This window comes from Scyliorhinus torazame, chromosome 14 (genome assembly GCF_047496885.1).
Source record: "Scyliorhinus torazame isolate Kashiwa2021f chromosome 14, sScyTor2.1, whole genome shotgun sequence".
Lineage (NCBI taxonomy): Eukaryota > Metazoa > Chordata > Chondrichthyes > Carcharhiniformes > Scyliorhinidae > Scyliorhinus > Scyliorhinus torazame.
In genome coordinates this window covers 44315269-44329687 of record NC_092720.1, presented here as the reverse complement: position 1 = coordinate 44329687, position 14419 = coordinate 44315269, and the positions used below count along the sequence as shown (strand labels likewise).

At 44.3% G+C, this 14419-nt stretch overlaps 2 protein-coding genes across 3 annotated transcripts in view; both read left to right on the top strand.

The window, feature by feature from the left end:
* The window catches only part of anos1b (anosmin 1b), a 219588-nt gene extending 211740 nt beyond the window's left edge, over nucleotides 1-7848 (top strand). For both annotated transcript variants that reach the window (XM_072474064.1, XM_072474065.1), the window contains exon 14: nucleotides 192-7848. The gene's annotated coding sequence lies outside the window, so the exon portion shown is untranslated. The remainder of the gene's footprint in view (nucleotides 1-191) is intronic.
* Nucleotides 7849-14273: 6425 nt separating this feature from the next.
* LOC140389686 (uncharacterized) overlaps nucleotides 14274-14419 on the top strand; it is a 45155-nt gene continuing 45009 nt past the window's right edge. The window contains exon 1 of the mRNA XM_072474063.1: nucleotides 14274-14374. The gene's annotated coding sequence lies outside the window, so the exon portion shown is untranslated. The remainder of the gene's footprint in view (nucleotides 14375-14419) is intronic.

Here is a 14419-nt window from a genome sequence, read left to right as displayed (position 1 = left end):
TTTGAAAATTTAGTTTGTTTTAACTGCAATTGATCAAAGACTTGACAACTGCACAAGGGCATTCTCTGCAGTTTCTGCAGTTTCATTTTGGCGGCTGATGTTTTGCAACCTACTTCTGTTTTATTTCATTGCAGCAGCGAGTAAAACTTACCAACCTACTTTGATACAAGTTTGTGGTTTTTTTACTACAGGTGCTAACCAAGGCAATCGGTCAAATCTGGTGTAAAGAAACTCACAACAAGAATGGCATCTGAACAAAATCTGGATTCACCATTGCAGTAAACAAAGCTGTTTCTGTTAGAACGACAGAGTTATTTATGAGGAAACCTGAAAGAGTGGACTTCCTGGATTTTGCGCCTCGGTCAGTTTCATCTGTCGTGTTTATTGAGATCTATATTTTTTTCGTCTTTCACCAGTTCTTCAATGTATACTTGGCATTCACAGTTAAATATCCTGGCACAAGTGTCTCGGAAAATCCAAAATTGAGGAAACAAGCTTGTGGCAATCTCTCATTAATTTAACGATTGTTGAGCAAAGAGAGGCTACATGTCTGATATTTCCCTTGACATCGCAAAGCAATCACGTGAGACAAATCAAGCAGAGAGCTACTAATTACAATCTGAGGTAAAACGCAGTAGAATATGATCTATGGGAATAGGCGTCATTGAATAAGCGAGTGAAAAGCTGCTAACTGTACAAACTGCAGGTAATGACAATACCAAAGACAACTAGCTGTGGTTACAGGAAAGCAAACTGAATGGACACAGCTTTTACAAGTGCGAGAGTCTCATGATCAGTTCTCTTCTTTAAGAAAAGAAAACTTATCATCTCCACTTCTGCTAACTGTAATAGCTGTCACAAGTCTGTCTTTTGCACTGTATCGGACTCGCTGCCCCTCAGTTAATTAAATCAAGAAAATAATTAACCACAGGAAGGCAGGGGGAGAGCGGGGTATTGCAATTTCTGTCTGAAATGCAATAAAAGCTCTTGAATATTAACCTAATATATTGTGCTAGTTAGAGTTTGCATGTGACGTTCCCAATGCCACAGCAAAACTCTCAAGTGATAATGTTCTGCAGGTATTAGATTATCTTTGTCAGCGCTTTGCTTGGTGTGTTCTGAGTCATATGTATATAGGAAAGTCAATTATTTCAAACTCGTAACATCTTTAACTTTCATAGAATGTGAGCTTCTTTTGGAAAGGAATTAGATTGCTAGATTCAATCCAGCATATTCATGCTCTGAACATCACCTGAAGAGGGAGCAAGTTGGAAAATTAATCTTCTCATCCTGAATTCCCATTTCCTTTCCACCTGGATCAACACTATGGGATAGATCTTAGCTGAAGGAATAAGTCATCAAACAAGTGAGGAAGCAGCCCAACATTTGACACTAAATTTGATAGCTGTTGAAGTCAAAGCAGTGTCTGGTTACTTTATATGTGTCCTCACAAGTACGACTGCAAAGCAGCATAATTTCAGTCGATCTACAGATACACGAGTTATTTGCGAGAGTTGCCTTCTGTGCCACTTCATGAAATAGTTTCCAGAGATCAGCATTGGAACTTAACTGCGAGGGGCTTCAGCCAAGTCTCAAGCTGACCCTGCACCTTTCAGATCCTCGGCTGCAGATCACCGTGGATGTCCTTGCAGCAGCTGGCACCACTCTACATGTACATCTCTGTTAAACAAGACTGCAGTGCCTCCTTTCTGACAGTACTAAGCAAAGTGTAACATGTGTCTGGGGAGCTTCTAAATAACGTTTTAGCATAAAGGTTATTCAGGCATTCCCATCTCAAAGTTGTGCCTGCAAGGATCCGCCTGCACATCCACCTTCGGGAAGTGAAGTCTTGCCAGTATTGTACTAAAGTGCAGCAATTTCACTCCTCTGTTCAGATGCAGGAGTAGAGGTGCCAATAGGAGGGTAAGGAGCAGCTATCAGGCAAGATGATCGGCACGGGTACCCTTCTCCCGGCTCTTCTCTTCCACCCAAACATGTCAGCTGGAGGATTCCAATTGGCTGGAGTCAGGGTAGACAAAAATTCTCATGGGAACATAAATCACAGCAGAAAGTAAATATCACTGAAGGCTTTTAAATCTGTGGCATTTCAAAGAATGTATAGTCCACATATCAGACTTGGTGCTCAGCACACCCATGACGGCAAATGGAACAGCACGTTTCTCAAACCTTTTATATTAAAAATGAAGGTCTTACATTTTTATAGTACCTTTCATGAACTCAAGATATTACAGCCAATTGTTTTTATCTTCATACCTACATTTTTTTACTCTTTGGGGGAAAGTGAGGGGAGGTGGTGGAAGGATTCTCCAGCTGATTATCAGCCAATGAAGTGTAATAACTGCTGTATTATGATAATGAAGCTTCCACAAGAGGTCCATCTAGAAAATGGAACAGGACCGATTTTAGCAGCAAGAGTTCTTTCTGATCTGTACATCCAGTTATTTCCTTTTAATCCAAATGCACAAAATATTTGATTCCCATATTTCTCCACCTCAATTTCTGCAGGGACTCCCTAATCTCCCTGGAGTATCTGCTGTTTATGGGAGTTGGGAACCCTGTGGAAACTCACCCCAATATCTATAACTCTACCTGCTAATAGCCTGTGAGGAGGAACATGGATCTGTGGATGTGCTGTGCAACCCTTAACGTTGGGTTAAAACAGAAAATTGCTGGAAATTCTCAGCACCTGTGGAGAGAGAAAAAAATAGATGTTAACCTTCATTGACCTGTAATGTTATCTCTGTTTCTCTCCCCACAGATGCTGCCTGGTCATCTGAGAATTCCAGAATTTTCAGTTTTTATTTCTGATTTTCAGTATAAAAAATATTTTGTTTTTGCGACACATAAACGCACATATCCTCACATGTGAAGTTTTCATGCTTCAGCCAATCACCATCCAGTTTTGGCATGTTGGGTTAATCAGCTACATTTATTTGGATCATATCAGCATCTAACATTGAGTTCCATCCTTCTTGAACAAACTCTTTTAATAAAATTATAATTATCACCAAACATCCTTTGCAGCTTGTATATATAAAAATAAAGATTTGTGTGTATTAACCATATTAGTATGCGTGATGAATGTTACACTGTAACTTGCAAGTCGATAATCATCGAGAGTTATTCCACTCTAGCTATGGATATCCCCACTGTGATGTGAACTGTTTTTATTGATTTCACATGGAACCTCACATTTCCTAAACACTCCTATCCAGACTCTTATGGAGAAAACACTTTCCATGCTGGAATGCCTTGAAATAATGGGTAACACACGATTATTTGGTATGACTCCAGGGCAATATTATCATATGTGGAGAGGAACTGAATGATAAAGCAATGGTGATTGCCCACTCGCTATACAGGATTGGTCTTCCATGTTCTTTGAATATAGATTACCTTTCACTTACTACTATTCCTATTTCCCTGCTTCACTGCTCGATAATCATTTTCATTCCATGGAATTGTTGAACGGTTACAGCACAGACGGAAACAATTTGTCCCGTTGACTTCATGCCGGCTCTTGGCAAAGCAATCCAGTTAGTTCCACTCCCCCATTCTGCTTGGTCCTGTACTTTTTCCCCCTTCATGTGCTTGAAAGTCCCCGTTGAAAGTCTCAATTGAATCTGCCTCCAATATCTTTTTGCATCACTTTTGGCCCTTTTGCTAATTGGTTTTAAATATGTCCTCTGGTTATTGACCTTTACACCAATGGGAACAGTTTCTTCCAATCCATTCTGTCCAGAGCCTTCATGATTTCATCTTCATCTTCTTTGCTCTAAGGAGAGCAATTACCTCCATCTTCTCCAAATTATCCGTGTAATTGTTTTTTTAGTCGTTCCTGGGATGTGGGTGTTGCTGGCTGGGTCAGCATTTGTTGCCCATCCCTGAGGGCATTTAAGAGTCAACCACAGTGCTGTGGATCTGAAGTCCCATGTAGGCCAGACCAGGTAAGGACAACAGATTTCCTTCCGTATGGATATGAGTGAACCATTATGGGTTTTTACAACAATTGACAATAGTTTCATGACTTTTAATTCCCAATTTTTATTGAATTCAAATTTTACCATCTGCCATGGTGGGATTCGTATCCTGGTTCCCAAAGCATTATTGCGTTAGATCTCTGGATTACTAGTCCAGTGACAATACCACTATGCACTGCCTCCCCATGGCCAAATGAAGTCCTTCATCTCTGGAACCATTGCAGTAAATCTCATCTGCACCATCTATAAAGCCTTCACATCCTTCTTACAATGTGGTACCCCGAATTGGACATACCACTTCATTTGTGGTCAGACTAGTATTTTGTAGAGGTTCGCCATAGCAGTCATTCATGTATATCACCAAAAGGAGTAGTTCTGTTGACTCCACTGTTTACCTTCCTTCAGTCCTTCACCACAGCTGCCTGTTTCTAGTCACTTCCCCATCCATGCACCCTGCCACTTCCCCTTTTATTACATTAACTTCTACTTTCCTTTTATTACATTGACTTTGCTGGCAAAACTATCATTAACACCTCTCTCCCTCTGAACTTTCCGCTCTTCACTGCGTCAGGTCCAACCCCGACTTTGTCACCAAACCTGCTGACAAAGGGGGTGCTGTTGTCGTCTAGCGTGCTGACCACTACCTCGCAGAGACCGAGCGCCAACTCTCAGATACTTCCTCCTACCTCCCCCTGGACCATGACCAGACCACTCAACATCAAGCTATTATCTCCAACACCGTTAGTGACCTCATATCCTCTGGATGCCTTCCCCCTACGGCTTCCAACCTCATAGTCTCCCAACCCCAGACAGCCCGCTTTTACCTACTTCCCAAAATCCACACAAAGGACTGTCCCGGCAGGCCCATTGAGTCAGCATACTCCTGCTCCACCAAACCTATTTCCTCTTATCATGATTCCATCCTCACTCCCCTGGTCCGTTCCCTCCCCACCCACATCCGGGATTCCTCTGATGCCCTGAGTCATATTGACAGTTTCCAGTCCGCGGGCCCGAACCACCTCCTATTCTCCAGGGATGTGCAATCCCTCTACACCTCCATCCCACACCAGGATGGCCTGAGAGCTCTTTGCTTCTTCCCCGAAAGAGGCCTGGACAATTCCCATCCACCACCACTCTCCTCCGCCTGGCTGAACCCGTTCTATCTCTCAACAACTTCTCCTTTAACTCATCCCACTTTCTCCAAATCAAAGGTGTAGCAATGGCTACCCGTATGGGTCCTAGCAATCCTTGCCTTTTTATGGGGTATGTGGAACATTCTTGTTCCAGGCCTACCCGGGTCCCCTCCCACAACTTCTTTACCGGTACTTCGATGACTATTTTGGTGCCGCTTCATGCTCTCGTCAGGACCTGGAAAGATTATCAACTTTGCTTCCAGTTTCCACCACTCCATCACTTTCACCTGGCCCATCTCAGTCACGCCCCTCTCCTTCCTTGACCTTCCTGACTCCATTTCCTGCAATAGACTACTTCCTAATATCCATTACAAGCTCAGTGACTCCCACAGCTATCTGGACTACAGCTCTTCGCACCCTACACCCTGTAAGGACTCCATCCCTTTCTCTCAGCTCCATCACCTCCGTCGCATTTGTTCCGATGATGCCACTTTCCAAAGTGATGCTTCAAAAATGTGTTCCTTCTTTCTCAACCATGATTTCCCACCCACAGTTGTGGAAAGAGCCCTCAACAGCATGCGGTCCATCCCCCGTGCCACTACCCTCACCCCCCTCCACTCCCTCCCAGAACAAGGATATAGTCCCCCTGGTTCTCACATTTCAACCCACCAGCCTTCGTATGCAAAGCATACTCCTCCACCATTTTCACCAACTCCAGCATGATGCCACCACCAAATACATCTTCCATTCACTCCCCCTGTCAGAGTTCCGCAGAGACCATTCCCTCTGAGATAATCTAGTCCACTCCTCCACCATACCCAACACCTCTCCCATCACCCGTGGCACCTTCCCATGCAATCGCAGGAGGTGTAACACCTGTCCCTTTACCTCTCCCATGCTCAACATCCCAGGCGCAAAACACTCATTCCAGGTTAAGCAGCGTTTCACTTGCACCTCTTTCAATTTGGTCTATTGCATTCGCTGCTCCCAATGTGGTCTCTATATCGGAGAAACCAAACGCAGACTGGGTGATCGCTTTGCTGAGCACCTTCGGTCTCTGCGCATTCAGGACCCTGACCTTCCCGTTGCTTGCCATTTTAACACTAGACCCTGCTCCCATGCCCACATGTCTGGCCTTGGCTTGCTGCAATGTTCCAGTGAAGCTCAACGCAAACTGGAGGAATAGCATCTCATCATCTGGGTAGGCACACTACAGCCTTCCAGTCTCAACATTGAATTCAACAACTTCAGATGATTAGCTCTACCTCACCTCAACCCCTTTGTTTTCATACCAATCCATTTTAACTGTCTTTTACATTTTATTTCTTTCTTGTATTTCATCATATACATATTTCCCCCTCCTATCTTATTCCCCCTCTCGTTACCTTTTCTCCCTTTGCTTCCCCCTACACCCCTACAACTGTCACAGCTTACCCTCTGATGTTAGTTTCTCTGTTGTTTGACCTTTCACACCTTTTATTCTCTTTGGAGACTGCCATTAGCTCTCTTTTTCCTTTGTTTCAGTGGCTAATATGAAATGGAATGAAACGAAAATCGCTTATTGTCACAAGTAGGCTTCAAATGAAGTTACTGTGAAAAGCCCCTAGTCGCTACATTCCGGCACCTGTTCAGGGAGGCTGGTAGGAGAATTGAACCGTGCTGCTGGCCTGCCTTTGTCTGCTTTAAAAGCCAGCTATGTAGCCCTGTGCTAAACCAGCACCTACTCTTTTCCCTTGGTTTCTGTGGCTATGACTCATCTTTCATTCCCTCACCCCACAGTATAAATATTTCCTACTTTCTCTGTCTTTTAGCTTTGACAAAGGGTCACCTGGATTCGAAACGTTAGCTCTTTTCTCTCCCCACAGATGCTGCCAGACCTGCTGAGATTTTCCAGCATTTTCTCTTTTGGTTTCAGATTCCAGCATCTGCAGTAATTTGCTTTTATCATTAACACATTATCAAATGCCTTTTGGAAGTCCAAATGCACCACATTAACTGCTTTGCCTTCATCGGCCACCTCTGTTACCAGCTCTAAAGTTAATTAAATATGATTTGCCTTTAACAAAGCTCTTTCCAATTTGGACATTATTTAATCATGTACTTTGTCCATCAACAATGGCAACAAAACTGCCTTACATTTAAATAGCACCTTTAATGTAGAAAAGCACCCCAGGGCGTGACTGCCAATTATAGGGTAAAGAAAACATGACTGCAAGTCAGAAAGGGAGATATGAGGAGGGGTATCTAAAAGTTTGGTTCTAGGTGAATTTTAAGGAATTGAACTGGTACATGTTCAGAAAAGGGGCAGAAGATGAGGAAAATTGACTTGAGTGAAACTTTAGAGAGTTAAATAAATTGAAGAGGCACTGCTCCCAATGAACCCATTTGAAGGTATTTCAAATACATGCAGGGCAAATATATCAAAGCAAGGCAATGATCCTTTTTTAAGAACTTTGATTTTGGAACTTTATATCTTCATCATATACTATTTTATATCATCTAGTCTATTTATTTGTTTTACTTAGTGATGATTAATTGATATTTATACATTTTATATGTCGGCTTGTTGCTGTTTTGTGTATTTTTCCTGGGCCTTTTATCTTCCTTGCAGAAACACTATGCCTGATCCATGACGTGTTCAGGTTTATGATACATATTCCTTTGTGTCCCTTTCATGTATGTAATCATTCTGACAATAAACATACTTTGATAAATTACAGACTACAAATGAGCTGGTGTAAAATGGGTGAGGGAAAGGGAAAGGTTTTAAAGTGTAAATAAATAAGCATAAATGACCGTAATAGTCAGAGAGAAGGGAGAAAGCATGCAGAGACAGATGGGTCTCTGTTGTTAAGAAGCACCAAGTTACCTTTGTCTGAAGTTCGAAAGTCGCTGGAATAGCACACACGAGGCCTACGGAATGGGAATGATTATCTTCCCTGTGGTGCTTGCAAAGTACAACCATTGCGCAACCGTGCTGCCCATGCTCCAAATTGAAGGAAGGACTGCAGGGAGCAGACTTTGAGTGAAGTGGGCAGGAGGGAAGACCTGGAGGTCCGAGAAGGCAGTGAAAGATTGGTGACTCCATGTTACTCCTTTGGAAATGTGAGTGCTTGGCGCAGCCAAGATTGGAAATTGTGCTTGGAAGGTGAAGCTAGAGTAGACTGAGAGATCCAGAGGAAATGAATCTTGGAAAGCAAGATTGAAACCTTGCAAGGTGGGTCATTGTTGAAGTCAGCTGTGTAGAAGCGACCTTTGGAGAGAATTCCCAGGCGAGATCTTCAAAGATGGAAATTGGAAACCCCTGTGAGAAAGACAAAGTTTCCGTGAGATTTGTTGACTCACAATGTGATAAACGTCTGCATGAGTGAAAAAGCCAGAGAATCAGGTTTGTTCGCAATTAACATTTATTCTGTAGTGTGTATTCGACCACAGTTGACTTGTTAATTTACATGTACTTCACACTTAACCTGAATGTTAGAGTGCAAGATAGATATTGTAAATTGTTTTACCTTTCTGAACTTGTATAGTAAAGGCAGCACAGTAGCACAATGGGCAACACAATTTCTTCACAGCGCCAGGATCCCAGGTTCAATTCCCGGCTTGGGTCACTGTCTGTGTGGAGTCTGCACGTTCTCCCTGTGTCTGCGTGGGTTTCCTCCAAGTGTTCCGGTTTCCTCCCACAAGTCCCGAAAGACATGCTATTAGGCAAATTGGACATTCTGAATTCTCCCTCTGTGTACCCGAACAGGTGCTGGAATGTGGCGACTAGGGGATTTTCACAGCAACTTCATTACAGTGTTAATGTAAGCCTACTTGTGACAATAAAGATTATTATTTTAAAAAAGTTTATTTTATTTGTTCCAAACCAATAAAATCTTGTGACTGTATTCACTTAGTAAGTGTCTTGAATCTCAAACTATCTGGCTGGATTCTCCGTTATTGGGACTATGTCCCCTCGGCCGAGTCAAAACTGTAGAGTTTCACACCAGAAAGACTGGCGTGAAAGGGTCGCAACTTCCTAGCCCTGCAGGGGGCTAGCAGGGACCCGGCGTAGATCTCGCAGCTTTTGCTACAGATACGGGCCCCCGCACTTCCGGGTCGGAGGCCACACATGCGCATGGCGGCGGCGGCCTCCAGCGGCCGCGCCATCCTCCATGGCGGACTCGGACCGCGGAGCTGGACCCTAAAAATAAACCTCCCAATGGGCCGCGCGACTGACCCTCTCCGCCGTACAAACATTTCCCGGACTCCTATAAGGCCCCCCCCCCTCCGCACTCCGAATGACCTGCCCCCGACCAGGGCTGCCGCAGGCTGGGTCCGCAGCTTCCACACGAGTATCCCGACCGGCTAGACCACATTAGATCCACGCCGTCGGGACTTTGGCCGGTCGGGGGCGGAGAAGGCGGAGCAGACCTCCAGCAATGGCTGCAGATAGGTCCTAGGCGGCGCAGCGTATTCCTTGAGTACACTGCTTTTTGGGACTGCAGAATCAGGGAGCTGGCGCCGGTCCTGATTTTTTGCGGGAAAATGGATTAACCGCCCCCACGCCAGCCGTGATTTCGCCGCCGGGGTGCAAAGAATCCAGCCCTCTATCTAACCAGATCTCCCTCCACACCCGATGAGTGCAAGATGGGGCGGCACAGTGGTTAGCACTGCTGCCCAACAGCTCCAGGGACCCGGGTTCAATTCCGGCCTCGGGTGACTGTCTGTGTTGAGTTTGCATTTTCTCCCCGTGTCTGCGTGGGTTTCCTCCGGGTGCTCCAGTTTCCTCCCACAGTCCAAAGATGTGTAGGTTAGGCGGATTGGCCATGCTAAATTTCCGCTTAGTGTCCAAAAGGTTAGGTGGGGTTGCTGGTTTACAGTGATAGTATTGAGGTGTGGGCTTAAGTAGGGTACTCCTTCCAAGGGCCGGTGCAGACGCAATGGGCCAAATGGGCTCCTTCTGCACTGTAAATTCTATGATTCACCCAGGATCTGGCCAGCATCATAACAATGTACACAACTCTTAATTTTCCATATTTGATTTGGTGCTTAGAAGGGTGGGTCAATGTATGAGGCTGATGAATTGAATGCTGTGGGTTATCCTTTATCATTAACATGATGGTCTGCTCCCTGGAGGGGATTTAAAGATTGTGCTGGGGAAGGAATAGAGGCAGGTGGGTGGTGAAAGCAGCGGTGCAGACCAGCCTGCCTGTTTCCCATTGCCATTCCTGCAAGCTTCATCAGGATGGGGGAAGCCAGCCACTGGAACCTGTGCAATCCATGAATGAGTCAATTTCAGGAGGCTGAAGAGCTCATTGAAAGTGTGTTAAGGGATATATTGAGATTTTGGTGGGGGTACATAGATTGCATGCTGGATCAGGGGCAGATCAGGTAAGGAGTCAGTCATGACTGACCAAACAAATTAGGTGGATGCCATAAAATGAAGCTTCAATGGGGCAGTCAGCTATTGGCACACTAATGTCATCAGGTCTGTGTAGATTGCGGAGGGAGTGTTCTGCATGCACAAGGGTGGTGCAGGGGTCTGTCATCCTGCTTTCAGATACAATTGGAAGGCCACCTGGGCACAAAGAAAGTAGCAGCTGGCAAACAGATTATAACTTCCAGATTTTGGGTCCAGGGCAGTGAGGAACAGTATCCTCTCAGGAAGGAAAAAGCCCCAGATGTCAGGAGGATAGAGGACAGGGCTGAACTAGTGTCACAGGAGACCGTGACTCTCCAGGGAGATAGTCACAGAGATTTGCGTCCTTGTGGTGGCAGGCCTCACACCATGGAGCACAGCTCACCTTTCCCTGTCAATAGCCATCAGTCTCACTGTGGCTTTCAACTTATTTTCCTTTGGTTCCTACAGCTGTGGACCTTAGTAATGTTCCATCAGAGGTTGCACAATACTGCATCTCACCTGTCACTGATGCCCTAGTTACAAGAGGACAGTATATTTGATTCCAGACAGGCACAAATAACAGTGGATTTGGCCTTAATCACTGAATTCCTGCAGGTGCAGGGTATCAGCAACTTCACCCATGTGACCACCAAGGCACCAGATGACCGAGAGTACGATTCATCAAGGGCTTCCATTCCCTCAACATTCAGCTGGTCTGTGACCAAAAGAAGAGTTTCCTTCCTGTGTGTGCTCAATTTCCTGACAGCTACCACGACTCTTTCATCCTTTAGCAGTCCAGGGTTCTGCAACAATTCCATCCACCTTTCCCCCAAACTATGTTGATCAATTCTAGGGTCAAGAGTTATCCCTTGAAGAGATGGATATTCATCCCTTTATGAGAACCTGAGACAGATGCATTACAGCAGAAGCCATCTGCTCACTGGGATCGCCATCAAGCAGGCCATCAGGATTCTGAAAATGCGTTTACAGTCACTGGACCAGTTGGATGGTGCCCTACAGTACAGTCCTGTAATGATCTCATGCCTTTTGGTGGTCTGCTGCATGCTCCATAACATGGTCGTCTAAAGGGACCTTGAAGACGGTGATGTGCTAGATCAAGAACACAAGAGTTAGGAGCAGCTGTAGGCCACTCTGCCCTTGGAGTTTGCTCCCCATTCCGTAAAATCACAGCTGATCTGGTTGTGGCTTCAACATTACTTTGCTGTCAAAAAATATATTTTTTTAAACTCTACTTTGCTCAGCCCATGGTGGAGGCCGTGACACTGTAGGTCAGACCTGCCTTCAGGCAGGAAACACAAATAGAAGAAGAACTGTCCTGCCTGATACCTCCATTATAATGGTTTCCAGCATTTCCCCAGGACAAATGTTAGGCTAACTGACCAGAGGTTTCCTGGTTTCTATCTCCCTTTTTTCTCGAATAGAAGTGTTACATTTGCAATTTTCCAATCCACGAAGATCTTTCCAGAACCTAAGGAACCTTGGAATATCACAGCCAATGCAATTACTATCACTGCAACCACTTCCTTTAAAACCCTAAGATGCAAGCTACCAGGTTCAGTCTTTAATTCTAATCGTTTTTCTGGTACCTTTCCCTTAGTGATTGTGATTCTAAGTTCCTTTTTCCCTTTTATCTCTTGATTTTCAAGTATTTCTGGGATTTATTCCTGTCTTCTACAGTGAAGACAAATACAAAATACCTGTCCAATATTTCTGCCATTTTCGTGTTTCTCATTTTTATTTCTCCAGTCACACCCTCTAAGGGACCAAAACTCACTTTAGTTACTATTTTCTTTTTAAACATTTGTAGAAATACTTACTGCCATCTTTTGTATTTCTAGTTAGTTTTGTCTCATACGCTAATTTCCCCTTTATATTATTTTAGTCATCCTTTGTTGTTTTTTAAAATATGCCCAATCTTCTGACCTACCACTAATCCTCTCTGTGTTATACACTTTTTCTTAAAGTTCGATTCTATCCTTAACTTCCTTATCCATAAATGACCCAGGTGCTTCTTTCTCATTGAGTCTTTCTTTCTCAATGGAACATATTTTTGCCGAGAGTTATGAAATATCTCCTTTAACGTCATCCATTCTTCTCTACTACCCTACCTTTAACCTATTTTCCCAGTTTACTGAAGCAAACTCCATCATTCATACCTTTTTAATTGCCTTTATTTAAGTTTAAGACACTAGTCTTAGGCTCACACTTCTCACCCGCAAACTGAATGTGAAATTCTGTCATGTTATGAAAGCACCTTCCATGGCCATTAAGTCCTGAAGCCGGATATTAAACCCAGAGCTTCTGGGCTAGAAGTAGGGACTCTACCACTGCACCACAAGACCTCCCTTCTTAATACCCTTACCTAACTAAAATCTGTCAATCAAGGTTTTGAAATGTTCAATTCGCTTATCCTTAACAGCTTTTCGAGGGAGAAGGTTCTACATTCTCATTACCCATATTGGAATTCAGCACATTGTTAATACTCTTGTAAGACTGCACCCTGGATACAACAGTTTCAGCTAATAACATCTGGGTCATTTAAGCTATGAGCATGATCCAGTGTCAAAGAACAGAGTTATAAGGGACTATTACACTATTCAGCACAAAAATGAGCATCTGCGAAATAATCCTGACTTCAGTGATACAAGTCACACGGATGGCACAGTGGCAGAGTGGTTAGCACTTTTGCCTCACAGCACCAGGGACCTGGGTTCGATTCTGGCATTGGGTGATAGTTTGTGTGGAGTTTGAACATTCTTCCTGTGTCTGGATGGGTTTTCTCCAGGTACCCGTTTCCTCCCAAAGATGTGCCGATCAGGTGGATTAGCCATGATCAATGTAGGGGTTACGGGGATAGAGCAGTGAAGTGGGTCTATACAGAGTGCTCTTTCGGGGGTTGGTGCAGGCTCAATGGGCTGAATGGCCTCCTTCTGCACTGTATGGATTCTATTAAGATAGCAAACAGTACTGAAACATAAATATGAAACAAGAGTGCAAAGTAAACCATGAGAGAAGAACAAAGACACACATTGTAATATGTGTATGTTAATGAATACAAAGGGTTAACAATAAGATGTTAGTACTTCTCACCACCAGATGGCGATAAGGAGCAATCATATAAATATCATGTGACTCCTAGGATTCTAGGAGATGGTGGTTAGGCGTGAGATGGATTAGTTGAATATTGTATTGTTTTATTTAATAATTTATTCCTTGTTGACTGGTTAGTAAATAATTTAGTAAATAAATCAGCTTTGTTCAATAACTCAGCTTGATGTTCTTTGTCAACACTACGTTTTCAAGACATCCTGATAGACCCAACAGAGAACATCACACACACAGCTCAAACTAATAAATGCACATTTAGATGTTGGGAAGTTTCTCATATTAAGGGTGATGAATAGAAAGTCAATTTTAGTTAGGCTAATGATTAATTTAAGAACAATTTGAATGCTGTGTGTGGACTGTAAGATCGTTTTGAAAGGATGAACTATGGTTGGCCTTCTTCCTCTGTGACATTGAAACAGATGATGGCTATTGTTTATCTATTCTTCCAGACTGGTTAAAATGGGCCCGTTAGCAGCCGCTTCCGCCCATTGTCCGCTGATCCTGCAGGGGTCGTGGTCTCCTGGAGTCGCGGTCGGTACCATCTTGCTGTCCACCGGCGGATCGTTGTTTCTGTGGATGACGCATGAATGGCGCGCCGCGCGCCGGGGGTGGGCGGGGCGTAGACACGTGCGCGCGCCGGGTCTGGGGCTGGAGGGCGGAGGGACACATGGCGGCGGCCTGGGGGCAGCGCCGGAGGAAGCGGCAGTGGTAACGGCTGTGCTCAGGTAACGGTGACACTCAGAGTCCCCCCCGGGGAAGGGACCGGGACG